The sequence below is a fragment of the Ailuropoda melanoleuca genome, chromosome 7 (genome assembly GCF_002007445.2).
Source record: "Ailuropoda melanoleuca isolate Jingjing chromosome 7, ASM200744v2, whole genome shotgun sequence".
Classification (NCBI taxonomy): domain Eukaryota; kingdom Metazoa; phylum Chordata; class Mammalia; order Carnivora; family Ursidae; genus Ailuropoda; species Ailuropoda melanoleuca.
In genome coordinates, this window is record NC_048224.1 from 44340979 (window position 1) to 44354365 (window position 13387).

Here is a 13387-nt window from a genome sequence, read left to right on the forward strand (position 1 = left end):
AAAACTTTCTTTACGAAAAATAAGTAAGAATTGAAGGTCAAGGACCTAATACTATCAGGGAAAAAAAACAATCTTGAGATTGTAGGGGTCTATTCATCTTGATGTTTTCTTTTTATTTGAAATACTAAAAGAGAATTTGTTTGTTAAAAGAAAATCCTTCCAACTCCTTATCCTCGTAGGCTTGGCATTAAAGCTAATATGTTTTTTTCTTAATGAACATGTCTAATCAGGAAAGAGTCACAGAATCTTGAAATGTCTGCACTGACAGCCCTTGAAGACCATTCTGAGACACTGAGAGAGAGTTTGTCACTTGTCAAAGTTCACAGTTAGTGACAGAACAGGGACAAATTACCCAGATGTTTTTATTCTAAGTCCAGAGTTTAGTATTGAAATGGATTTAATATAGTTTCCCCTCAACTGCTTATTTTTGAGAAAATTACTTTAATGTTTTCATTTTCCTTGTCATCAAAATGGAAAGACTAGATTAGTGGCTTTTCCAAGAACGTCCCTTCCACTTCTTTTGAGGCATGCCTCATAGAGAACTAATGCTTCCCCTTCTCCTTGTTCTTCTTCTTTTTTGTTATTTTTTGCATCATGTTCAAAGACTTACCAATCAAAGGAATCAAGGAAAATTTGGGGGATGAGAGCTTTTGNCAAATATTGTAGTTACATTGTATGCTGACAGATACTTATCATGTTAAGCGTTGAGTAACGCATAGAATTGCCTAATTGATATGTTGTACACCTGAAACTAATATAACATTATATGTCAATTATACTTCAATAATTTAGCAGAAGATTATTTTTCTGGATGAAAAGTTTTTGCTGAAATTTCTCAGAGAATTAAGCTTTGAAAGACATCCTGTTTAGGATAATGGAGCTATTTTCAATCTTCTGAATTTACATAAATGCAGTTAATAGACATTTATCCAACACACACTTTCTGGTGCATGAATCAGCATTTTGAGGTTCGAATATCCAAGATTCTTATTTTTAATTGTTGGCAAGTATTCAACATTTGTCTCTCTTAATCTTTACTATAAAACTTTCTTGACCTAATCTTCGTTCAGTCTCTCATCCACTGTGTTCATTATCTAAAAACAGACACTTAAAGAAATCCAGTGATAATCATTCTTTCAAAAAGCTGGAAAAGTTCTGAGCTCTCATCCTGTCCTATCTTCAGATGAGGACAGTGAAACAGAATGGTTAAATGACTTTTTCAAGACTTACACGAATAATTTCTGTTTGCAAGTTATGATCTTTGACTTCTCCCTGGTTTTCTCCATGCCACAAAACCCTTCTAGTGGCAGCTGTTAGATAAGACAAACTAACTCCTTAGTCCTCCATCCTGTTTGCTTCAAGGACTGAAGGGTGTTTCATTATTAATCATTTATATATTATCTCTACACTGCCTGCCTCCTTATTAATCACCTCCATGGAATCTACTGCTATTAATCATCAAATGTGTGTCTGAGCATTACCGGTAATTATCTTTGAATGTTTGTTACCTGTCAGTTTAATTACTTGTTTTCCCCTAGGAGTACAGGCTGATTCAGGTCCCTGACTCTGCTGTGTGTGTGTGTATTAATGTGTTTACATTGTATTTGATTTTGTGTGTGTGTGTGTGTTATACTTTTAGACCCCAATTACCATCACATGAAGTAAAGCTTTATTTCAAATAAGTATTCTTAACCCTTGGTCACCTATGAAACCACATACTTCTTGTTGAACGTGAAGGCGGAAAGTCAGTTATAATCTTTGATCCCCCTTGGTTTAATCTTATATCTTCCACAACAATTCTTTGAAGTCCTCTATAAACTGATTGATTTTACTTCTCCAGGAATAAGCACTGTATGTACCTGGGGGTTTTGTTTGTGTAGTATATGTGTGTGTGTTTAATCCATTTGGTGCTTGTGGGGATCAGAAAAGAATGAGACCAAAATTCATAATCAGTACTTGCCCACTTAGCTTAGGGTAACTGCCCAAAAGAAGGCTCTATACCCTCACTTTTGAATGGGTGGAAGTACAAAGATAGTTTGTGTGTCTAAAGGGTATTTAACACTGCAAAGAGTACCCAAAGTGTGTTTAGGACAGAAAAACAAATTTTAAAAATACCAGTCTTCTCTGAGGAGGGCATTTCACTAGAGAAGAAGAGCCTGCCATCAAGGAACATAAAAAGTCATATGGTTGGAGACAGAGGGAGTGAAAAGAAAGAAACTAGCATTTGTTGCCTATCTACACGTGCTATTTTATATTATTCTCCCAATGATAGTTCCTATGTGTAGATCCCATTAACTCAGAAAAATTGCCCAAGTACACTCAGATGGGAAGTAACAGAACTGGAATTTAAACCATGATCTCTGCCTGATTCCAAAATCCATATTCTTGCTGCTATACCAGTGCTGCCTCAAGACAAAAATGTGTGCGGCATGAATAATGTCAGATAGGGCACCCATGTAAAAATTAGAAGAAACACAGATAACTCTCAAACCCAGAAAAGGGGTTCAGATACTTCTAGATGGGTTGTGCAGAGAAAGTTTTATGAAGATGACATTTGAACTGAACACCATGTAGCTTGTGAAGGTCTAAGCAACTCCAGTGTATGCCCTCGTATGCTCTCTCCTTACTGGAGCCTTAAAAGCCTAGAAAGTTGGCAGCTCTCCATTGAACTTCATGAAGTCTACAGTCCATTTTAGCACTGAAGCTTTGGAATGCAGAGGGATAGGCTGCTGTGAAGATGTGTGAGGGATAGGCTGCTGTGAAGATGTGCTGCCTTTTTGTTAGCTAGACATTGACTGGAGGAAGTGCTGTTAAAACACACACACACACACACATACACACACAATTATCTAATCTACTTGTTCTAGGAAGATATTTCTCTCTTGCTCACTACTGAAGACCTCTACTCTTAAATATTTGAAAGGTGTTTAGTTTCCAAGATCTCTCCACAACCAATGGATTCATGTAGTCAGTATTTATTTATTGGGTGCATCCCTTCTATGCCCAGCACCGTCCTATCTACATTGGGATTGTAGAGATGCACTTTGGGAGATAGAAGGCATGGCCCCATTTATCAAAGATCTTATAATTTACTTTGAGATATAACAAATGTAGTTTACATTTACTGACCTTAATATGTGTCTGGAATTATTCTAAACACATTTCTAGATTTGTTATCTTGTATAATTGGTTCAACTGAAAAGGTTCAAGTAGAACTGAAGTTTGATTGTCATAGTGCCGGGCAGATGAACTGGTTGGTGGAATTTATTCTGAGTCAATTAATGTAAAAGCATTTCTAGATTGTAAAATGCTTTGTGGACTTGAGGGAAGTGTTGGGAGTTTCACATAGGGTAGCTGGGTAATTTGGGGAGAAGATTCAGGTTAGTGAAGACTTTTAAAAAATTAGATAGTGGAGTGCAGAGTTTGTATGATGAGTTCCTGTTTACAGATGGACTAATTCAGTCTCTGAAAGGCCAAGTGATGTATTCAAGGTCATATGGCAAGTGAATTAGGGAAGCATTCAAATCTCCTAACACTGGATGTAATGCCCTTTCCTCCAACCCTAATAGCACTGGCCAACGATATATCCAAGCTAAAGGGAATGCTAAAGAGAGTGCAGTGGGGTGGACTAGACAGTCTTAGTTATGGGTCAACATCTTTATTTGCTCTAGCTCCACCATTAATACTCAGATGAAAATGAAGGGCACAGACAACTCTAAGTTGTAATTTGAAGAAAAGAAAAAGGAAAACAATGGTATCTTATATGTCTAGAACACCTACTATGTGTCAGGCATTGTGCTAGAAGTTTCTCATGTCATCCTTCTGACAGACTCAGAAGTAAAGTACATTTATCCTCATTTTCATAGATGGAGATAGAGAAGAGGCCCAAAGTTACACAGTTGGTAAATTGTGAAGCAGAGATTCAAATTCAAATCTGCCTGCTCCAAAATGTGCTCCATTTCCCTTCCGCCATCTGGCTTTCATTCAAATGGAATAAATCTGTTATATGGATTGTTTTCCAGTCCTTAACATTTATCATTTCCAAATGTGACCATAACCACTTACCCAAGGTGTAAGAAATGTTTTTTTGTTTCTTTTTTTTTTAACTGTTGGGGAAGTAGTATTTTCAGGGCAAGATTACAACTTTCTCTCCTTTTCCTTAGAAGTCTGTGCTTCCATCAATAGGTAACACCACATGACCTCTGAGCAGAACAGAAATTCTAGATGAAAATGTTTTCTGAAGGTTAGATTTTTGACATGATGAATCCATATCCTTGGGACATCCTAAGAAGGTATCTTCTCTCCTTGATGTCAGCGGGATTCTGATATCTTATTGGCATTTGGCAGAGACAGCTGCCGGCAAATTGTTGTTGCAAAGTCTGGCCTAATTTAGAGGATTCCTGATTGCAAACCCACTCATGATTCATTCTGAGATCTGGGAGAAGTCCAATGTGCCTCAACTTCCCCTGTACAGATATTGAAATTGAAATCCTCCACGGAGAAATCGGATACCTTTTGTTGAATTATTTGTTATTGTAGTTTTCTATGTTTGTATCTAGAGCTGATAATGTCTGACAACGTGTGTTTAAATGAAGATTATGTTTTATGCATTGAAGGAGCCAAATTCCCTTCTCCCCAGAATTACCCAGTTCACCTTCCATTTTCTTCTCTTCTTATTCTTATGTCGACTATTTAATTGAGATGTTAAGGTCCTGCATGGCTCTGAATGGCAATTTTAAACCAGATTTCTCTATGTAGACTGGGACCTAGCAGCATTTGTGAGGTGAGCCTGATCCAATTATCTAGGCTGAAAACTCTGGAGAGATAAGATTTTCCAAACTGTGATGTTATGTCCAGTGTACTCTCTTGGTTAAAAATAAACATTTCTAGGTTATGGGATCTTTGTTCAAGTTGATTGTATAACTGAGGGAGGAGAAGGGAAATGTCCTTTTGAAGCTGAGGTGGAATGTGTGACTTCTTATTGCTATAGTAACTTTTTCTTTATGTTTTTTTTCATTTAATTAAAAAAATCATCTTGCTCTTAAATTTAAAATTATCTGAGCATTTGTTAACCTTCCAATTTTGTTTTATCATAGGCCTCTGCATAGCATACCAGAAACTCTGTGCAGGAGAAAAACTTAATATGCCTCTTTCCTTTATGGATGAACTAACTGAACTAGAGACATAGGGAATTTGCTCAAGGTCACATAGCAGCATAGATCCATGAAGAATAGAATCCAGGTTCCCTTTTCTGTGTTTACTTCATTCTCCACAAGATTACTAAATTGCTTTGCTTAGTTTTCCAGTCTGATAAAAATGCACAGTTCATTATTTCTGACATTCATTTACCCCATTCATCTAATATTATACATTCATTTGATGGTTTGGAGACTATGAGGATATCACTGCACCAATACCCCTCCATAATTAAAACAAATAGATTGATGTGTCTTTACTGACTATAAGTTTACTCTGGTTATGTAAGAAAAGAGAAATATTTTCGAAGGATCTTTGAGGATATCCCAGAGGACTAGATTTGGAAATAAGCAAGAACCAAGTAACTCTGGAGGGGAGGTCAAAATGATAACCTCACAAAATAGATACAGATAAATTATTTGGAAAAATCAGAGACTGGAGAAAACAGACATCAAGGTAGCTCTGAGTGAATAAGGGAATGCTTTCTGGAGAAGATGGAATTTGAGCTGATCCTTCAAGGATAGGGAGGAGTGATATGCATTGCGACAGATAAGGGGGAAAGATATTATTTGGCAGGAGCTCAGATCACCTTTAGGGAACTTGACAAATGCACACATGAAATACCTTGGTGATGCTGGAAGGTAGGTCAGTATGTGATGAAGGGCCAGAGTGAGGGATATCAACATCATGTCAGCTGTTCCACACTCGAGTTCATTCTGACCTAACCTGGGTCAAACATGGTTGTTTTGCACTGTCTTTTCCATATTCTTGCTGTCATTTTCCCCTCCATCATGTGCTTTTCTCACTGCTCTTCCTCTTTCTGTTCTTTTGCCCCACTTACCTCCTTTTCATTGTTCTTCTTGCCTATTGCTTGTGCTATACTTACTAGCCTTATTTTAAGGATATTAAATTTGGTATAAAAAAATCACCTACTTTTGGGGTGCCTGGCTGGTTGAACATCCGACTCTGGCTCACCTCATGATCTCAGGGTCATGAGATGAAGGCCAGCACTGGGCTCCACACTCAGCGGGAAGTCTGCTTGGGATTCTCTCTCTGCCTCTCCCTCTCCCTCCCCCCCTTTCTCTCTCAAATGAATAAATATATCTTTAACAAAATATTACCCACTTTTGGGTTCCAATTCTGGCATGACAGTGTGAGAATCTCCATAGAAAGACTCCCCACAGAAATTGGTGAAAATTATTTTTTAAAAAAATTAAAACAAACAAACATTCAAAGTCTCTGGAAATGGTTCAAAGGACATCAAGCAAATGAAGAAACAAATTCAAGAAAATCTAAAACTCGGTAGGAACAGTGAGAATCTATAGTATTTCAACAAACACTCATTCAGTCCCCATTCCCAGTAAGATAGAAACTGGACTTCAGATGTATGCTATCAGGAACACGGGAATCTACCTCCCCTTGCCCCAGGTCAAGGCGTTACCTTTCCAGGCAGAACACTGTGTCAGCCTCTCTCATCCTGCTCCCGGCTACCTGTTGCCGAGCCTGTGTGTGTGCGGCCAAGTGGCCACTGCTCCCTTCTTCTCCTCAGCCCCCCATCGATCGGATGGAGTCTCTACCTTGGACACATACCACTAAAAGTACCAAGAGGCCAATTTCTCTTGTTGCAGTTTGTAAGGCAGTGGTTCCCTGCTGGGAGAGGCAGGCCAAGAAGACCTGCCACCCCCTACACTGAGGGCTCAGATCCTAAAGTGGGGGTGTCACTCACGTAAAAGCATGGCATTGTCTCAAACCCTAGCTTTAGAGTCCTGGCTCGGAGATTTTGCCTAGGGGAAAAAGCAGGCCTTAACTTGGACAGTTCCTAATCTCTTCCCAAAGGAATGTACTTCATTTACAAAACAATGTGGAGAATGTCAAGTTCAAGAGCACTCTCAAAAATAGTGCAAGTTGTGATGAATGGTAATTGGGAAGATGTTGGTAGGTGCAATGGAAGTACAGATTGAAGTGTAGGCCTGAAAATTATAAAAATGAACCAAATGGAAATTCTAGAGTTGAAAAGTACAATAACTGAAATGAAACAAACACTAGACTGTTAGGTGGATTGGAAGACTTGAAAATGGTAAAATGACAACATTCCCCAAATTGATCTACAGACTCAAAGCAATCCTTATCAGTATCCCAGCTGGCTTCTTTGTAGAAAATGAGGAACTGATCCTAAAATTTGCATGGCATTTCAAGAGACCCAGGGGAACCAAATCAATCTGAAAAAGAACAATCTGAAAAAGAATGAAGTTGGAGGACTGACATTTCTTGATTTCAAAACATACTATGAAGCAACAGTAATCAAGACAATCTGGTGTTGGCATAAAAGTTGACATGTAGATTAGTATGGTAATAGAATTAAAAATTCAGAGATAAGCCTGTGTGTCTATGGACAACGATTTTCAACAAGGATACCAAGACAATTCAATGGGAGAAGATTAGTCTTTTCAACAAAGGGTAGTGAAAAAACTGGAATGCCACATGCAAAAGAATGAATCTTTACCTCACACCGTTTACAAAAATTAACTCAGAGGGATCAGAGATCTAAATGTAAGAGCTAAAACTATAAAATTCTGATAAGAAAACAGTAATAAATTTTCATGACCTCAGATTTGGCAACGGATTCTCAGGACATCAAAGGCACGAACATAAAAGAAACAATAGATAATTTTGAGTTCAAAACTTGAAGTATCCGTGCTTCAAAGGACACTATCATGAAAGTGAATACAACCCATAAAATGAGAGAAAATATTTGCAAATCATGTATCTGATAAGAGACTAGTATCCAGAATATATATGGAACATTTGCATCTCAGTAGGAAAGACACAACCCATTTAAAACATGGACAAAAAAACTTGAATAGATACTTCTCCAAATAAGATACATAAATGACCAACAGGCACTTGAGAAGATCCCTGGCATCATTAGTCATCAGGGAAATGCAAATCAAAGCCAAGCTGACAGGGTCTGTGGCTGGCTCAGTTGGTGAAGCATGCGACTCTTGGTCTCGGGTTTGTGAGTTCAAGCCCCACACTGGGTGTAGAGATTACTTAAAAAAAAATCTATTAAAAAAAAAAGCTCCTTAGGGCCCTGGTGATGGTTCAGTGATACATTATTAAAGCTACTCCCTGACACATGAATTGGATCTCAATTAATGATGGCAATGGTGATGATGAAAAGAATCACATTGATTTGTTTTATTTCAAAAAATTTTTGAATATTTATTTGAGAGAGAGAGAGGGAGAGAGAGATAGAGAGCCCTTCACAAAGGGGAGGGTGGAGGGAGATGGAAAGAGAGGATCTTAAGCAGACTCCATGCTGAGCGTGAGGCTTGTCATGGGGCTTGATCTCACAGCGCAGAGATCATGATGCTGAGATCACCACCTGAGCCAAAACCAACAGTTGGACGCTTAACCGACTGCACCATCCAGGCACCCCTGTTTTATTTCAAAGTTTTAAAACCCTCCTTGTTTGTCTTTCTTCTTCAGGGTATTCTGTGGTGGTTCTTCCCTCTTCCATGTTAAAGGGTTTCCCCATTGTCTGCTTGTTTGTTGGTTTAGTGTATAAATATAGTGTAATTACACAGTTTGAATTAAAAAAGAAACCTGGATTTGCATTCCACCGCTTCCAGATTTAATTGTATGAAAAAGTATATTTGTGTAACTAAGTTTTAGTTTTCATAAAGAAAAATATGTTATTCCTCATGGAAACAAGAGCTTCCTTTCTTGGAAACTTTGACTCCATAAAAGAAATGAATGGCGGGGCATAGCCAAGACACTGCCAGTTAATCTAGTCAAGGTTTCTGGAACTTGACTCAATTATGACAGTATTCTTTGTCCTCACAATAATGATGGTATTGGTAGTGAAGTGAGATGAGGAAGACATGCTGTGGCCCCGCATTTTCAGAGCTACATCCTCAATTATTTACTTCCCTGTGTTTATTCTTTCTCTTTGATTCCTTGCAGTTGACTGTCCACTTTTCCTCTGTACCCCCTTATTTTTAGGTCTTTCACCTTCTTAAAAAAATTAGCTCACCTGCTTTGACCCCAGAACTCCTCTCTACCTGTCACTTCACTGTATTAACTGTTTAGCAGTATGCTCCTTGTTTCCGTGGGATTGATTTGACCCAATCTGCAGTTTATATTGGCATGACCTAAATCTGCAGGTGAAACTAGTTAGGCTGACTTAAACTTACATATCTATTGGATAGACCATAGTCCAAGTTCACAGACTGAATCTCTACCCCTAACATGTTACTTCCCATTGATCACAAGTAGCAGTATAGATATTTCTCTGCACTGTACCCCCACTATGGCCACAAAAACTAAAACTTCAACATGGATGTTGTACTGAGTCTCATTTTCCCACATGAAGGACGGAACAATTCAAAATACAGAACTGTGACCCTATCACTGCTTCCTGGGTAAAGAGAGATAGGTGAGCTCAAAGATGCTGTAGATCAGCCCTGAGCAACCTGCAACCATATGCTGCGCCCGAGCTTTGCCAGATGGCTCTGAGTCTAATTTCAAACTCGCTTTTCAGCACATTTAAAGGTGAAGGAGCTAGACAGGAATGAGGGACCTCTGTGGAACCCACCTACAATGAGCGGAAGAGAGATTTTAGAATGGCCAGTCCTCTAGCATGTGTTCTCAGCTGGACTGGGACAAAGGCAGAAGCAAAGGCTTGTGGTTGTTTCAAATAAAGCAAATGCTGTTGAGAGGCCCTGGGGCAGCCGGGCCTGTGGGCTTCATCGTGCAATCCTGACCAAGGAGTCCCAGATCAGTGTACTAGTAGGAAATGCAGAGAGCATTCACTTCCGTTCTTAGAGTGTGAGGGTCTTTTCCCTTTCAGTGGCATGATTTCTGAGCTTCACATGGTGCTTCAATGTCATCATTTTGTTTGGAGGAATTATGTTATCAATCATTTTCCAATTCTTACTTTTAAAAACATATTCTGTTATCAAGCCTTTTCATTTATTTTCCTCTCTCTCTCCTTTCCTTCCTCCCCCTCCCTCCGTCCTTCCCTTCCTTTCCTCCTCTCTCTTCCTTCCTTCTTTCTTTTCCTCCTTCTTTCCATTAGTTCATTTTCTTTTCTACGGGGTAAAGTGCAACACACAATACACACATGAGCAAAGGAAGCTTCCTGTCTTGGGGGAGTTCCTGGTTTCGGGGGCATACGAACTATGATAAAATGCCTTTCTATACAGATAAGTACGCATAAAGGCCAGGGCAATGTTTCTAAAGAAATTCATAGCAAAATGAAGTCACTTTGACCTGGTATGTGTGAGTATGTGGGGCTGAAGGGATCCTGGAGAGGGAAACTTCAGCATGCAGAGGTCAACCTTGAGCTGAGCTGTAAGCATTGAAGACAACTTTTCTTCCCACACAGTCTGAGTCACTACCTTCTTTTCACATTCAATTCTAGTAGCCCTGGTTATGGTGATATATGGTCCTTTCTTGAAAGAAACAGACGGTGGATATCAAACCCCAACATAGTTAATAGGAGCTCCACCAGCCATTTACTTTGTATCTTCTTACGTGATGGGAAACTCTAACTCAAAGATGAAAGATATTAAGAAATCAACCCAGAATGAGCTGTCTGTTTTCAAAAAGGTGCAATGAGTTTTACTCTTCCACAAGCAATGAGACATTTCCATCAAGTATTAACATAAATCAAAATAATACATCTTAAAGTCGCCATGGTCTTAGCCTACATTATCACATTTTTTTCCTTATGAGAACCATTGTACAGAGAAGGAAACTAAGACTTATTGAATTTAAGTGACTTGGGTGAAGTCACACAGCTGGGAAGTGATGAAGTATTAGAAGCAAAGACTCCCAATAGAATGCACAGCCCATGCATTTCAGTTATTATTTCATGCCAAGTCATTGAGATTATTCCTTTATCGAGCCATTCAAGAGACAGTCGATGGCTATTTACTCTGAACAGTTCCCTGTGCTGAGCTCTGAAGGAGCTGAAGATGAAAAAAGCATGGTCCCTTTGGCATAGATCAAAAGGGCAGAGTCAAAATAGAAATATAGTTATGTTTAGTATTCTAAACATATTTTTTAGTTACTCCAAGCACAATCCCTTTCCACAATGTCACATCAAACCTTTTATTTTCTCTTCTCTCTGCATCCTCCTGCTCCCCGGAGCCTCAACCTTCTAAGACCAAGGCACTAAGAATGTTTTTTTTGTTTTGTTTTGCTTTTATATTTTTTTTTCCTTTTCCTATTTTGACTCAAAGCAGGAAAGGAGAAAAGTACTTATATGAGCATAAAATACAAAATAATTGGGTGTAAAGAGTTTTATCTTCATCATGTAAGTATCTATCCTTTTGGTTTGTTTTTATTTTAATATTCCCCCCCTTTGGTGGTCATTTCACAAGGGGCTCTTTCTCCCATGCTTAAGATCTGTAGATTTCCCGTCCTGCCCATCAATGACTCCAAGCCAAGCAGAAGAAAACTAACAACTCATCTTGAAGTCTGTGGCTAACAGGATGGCTCGATTTGGGAAGAAGAGAAGGATCAAGGGTCTGCAGGGGTGGTGGAGATCACGCGAGGAGCGGGGTTTGGGGATGATGCTGTTTGCAGTGGAAGGGATAGGTCTCAGGGACAGCTCTCACAAAAGCCAGGAATAAAAGTGAGGATCTGTGGAGTGTCCATGAGATAAGTTCATCCCCCTAGGAATGTTGTTCTGAATTCTGTACCACACTTTAGACTCTGTATGGATTGAATTATAGTTCTTGTACCTCAAGGAGGGCATTCCCTAGGTACTTTTCAGTGCTCTAAGGGTATCTGCTCACTCTGCATATTCCCCATCATTTTTCTCCCTGATCATTTCTAGCTATCTGGATTCCTCTAGTGTAGGACACTGAAAGAGAAGAAAGCCACCCATGGAACCAACCAGGTATTCGAAAAATAATATTTATTTACTCATGTCCTTACCCTTTTTCCCCCAAAGATACGTGCCCTGGGTTATGCAAGCCTGTGCTGTCCACAGAGCTGTGTTATAATGGACCTACAAGTCTAGCACAGGATTGCATCAGATAGCAGCTCGAAATATGTTGTCATAGGCTGCCTTCTAGAAAAAGGGAGGATACACCTTTTTTTTCTTTTTAAAAAAATATTTATTTATTTATTTGAGGGGGGTTAGGGGCAGAGGGAGAGGGAGAGAGAAAATAAGCAGAGACTTCCCGCTGAGCACGGAGGCCAATGCAGGGCTCGATCTTATGACCCTGAGATCATGACCTGAGCCAAAATCAAGCATCGGTCGCTTATCAACTGAGGCACCCAGGTGCCCCATGCGGCATCCCTTTTCAATATTTCCTTCCTCTTTTGCAAGAAAGTTGCTAAGATGAGGAAACATCTGACTGACCAGCATTAAGGGATGGGCTGACTGTATATAATCTACTCATTCTTTTATTCGATTAATTTTTATTGAACACCTATTATGTACCTGGTACTGACGAGGCAGTGGAGCTACAGCTATGAGTATTCACAATTTGTCCTCTCTTGAACCTTATTAGCTTGTATAGGAAATAAAAATCAAATCAATTATTATTGTCATCCAAAGTTATTTGTATAATCATTGATGCGACTAACGATGCATTGAACTGGGTATTAGCACTGTGCAAGGCATGGGGTGTGGACATGGGCCAGGTTTGGTTGCTGTCATCGAGGAGCTGAGAGTGTAGTGAGAGAGGCAGACAAGTCATCCCTCCTGAGCATAAGAGATGGTTGCTGGGGGAGCTTGAGGAGAGAGTGACAATGCCTTCCTTGGGGAGGCTTGGGCAGGTATCCAGAAGATACAAAATCTTTACAGTGGTCTACAGTGCCCTAGGTGACCTGGATGACCATCTCTCTACACTGGCTTCCTTGCTGGTTCTGGCAATTTCCTGCATTTAGACCTTTGCACTGGCTTATCCTAATTTAGGGTTTCTTAACCTTGGCACTATTGGTATTTTAGATTAGGGGCCTATCTCGTGCATTGCGGGATGTTAGCAGGACCCCTGAACCTTACTGACTGGATGCCAATGGCAACACTCCCTGCTCCCAAGTCATAACAGCCAAAAATGCCTGCAGGGGCATTAACTGCCAAAAGACCCCTGGGGCAAAACTACCTCCAGCTGAAAACCACTATTCTTTTTTTTTTTTTTAAGATTTTATTTATTTATTTGACAGAGAGAGA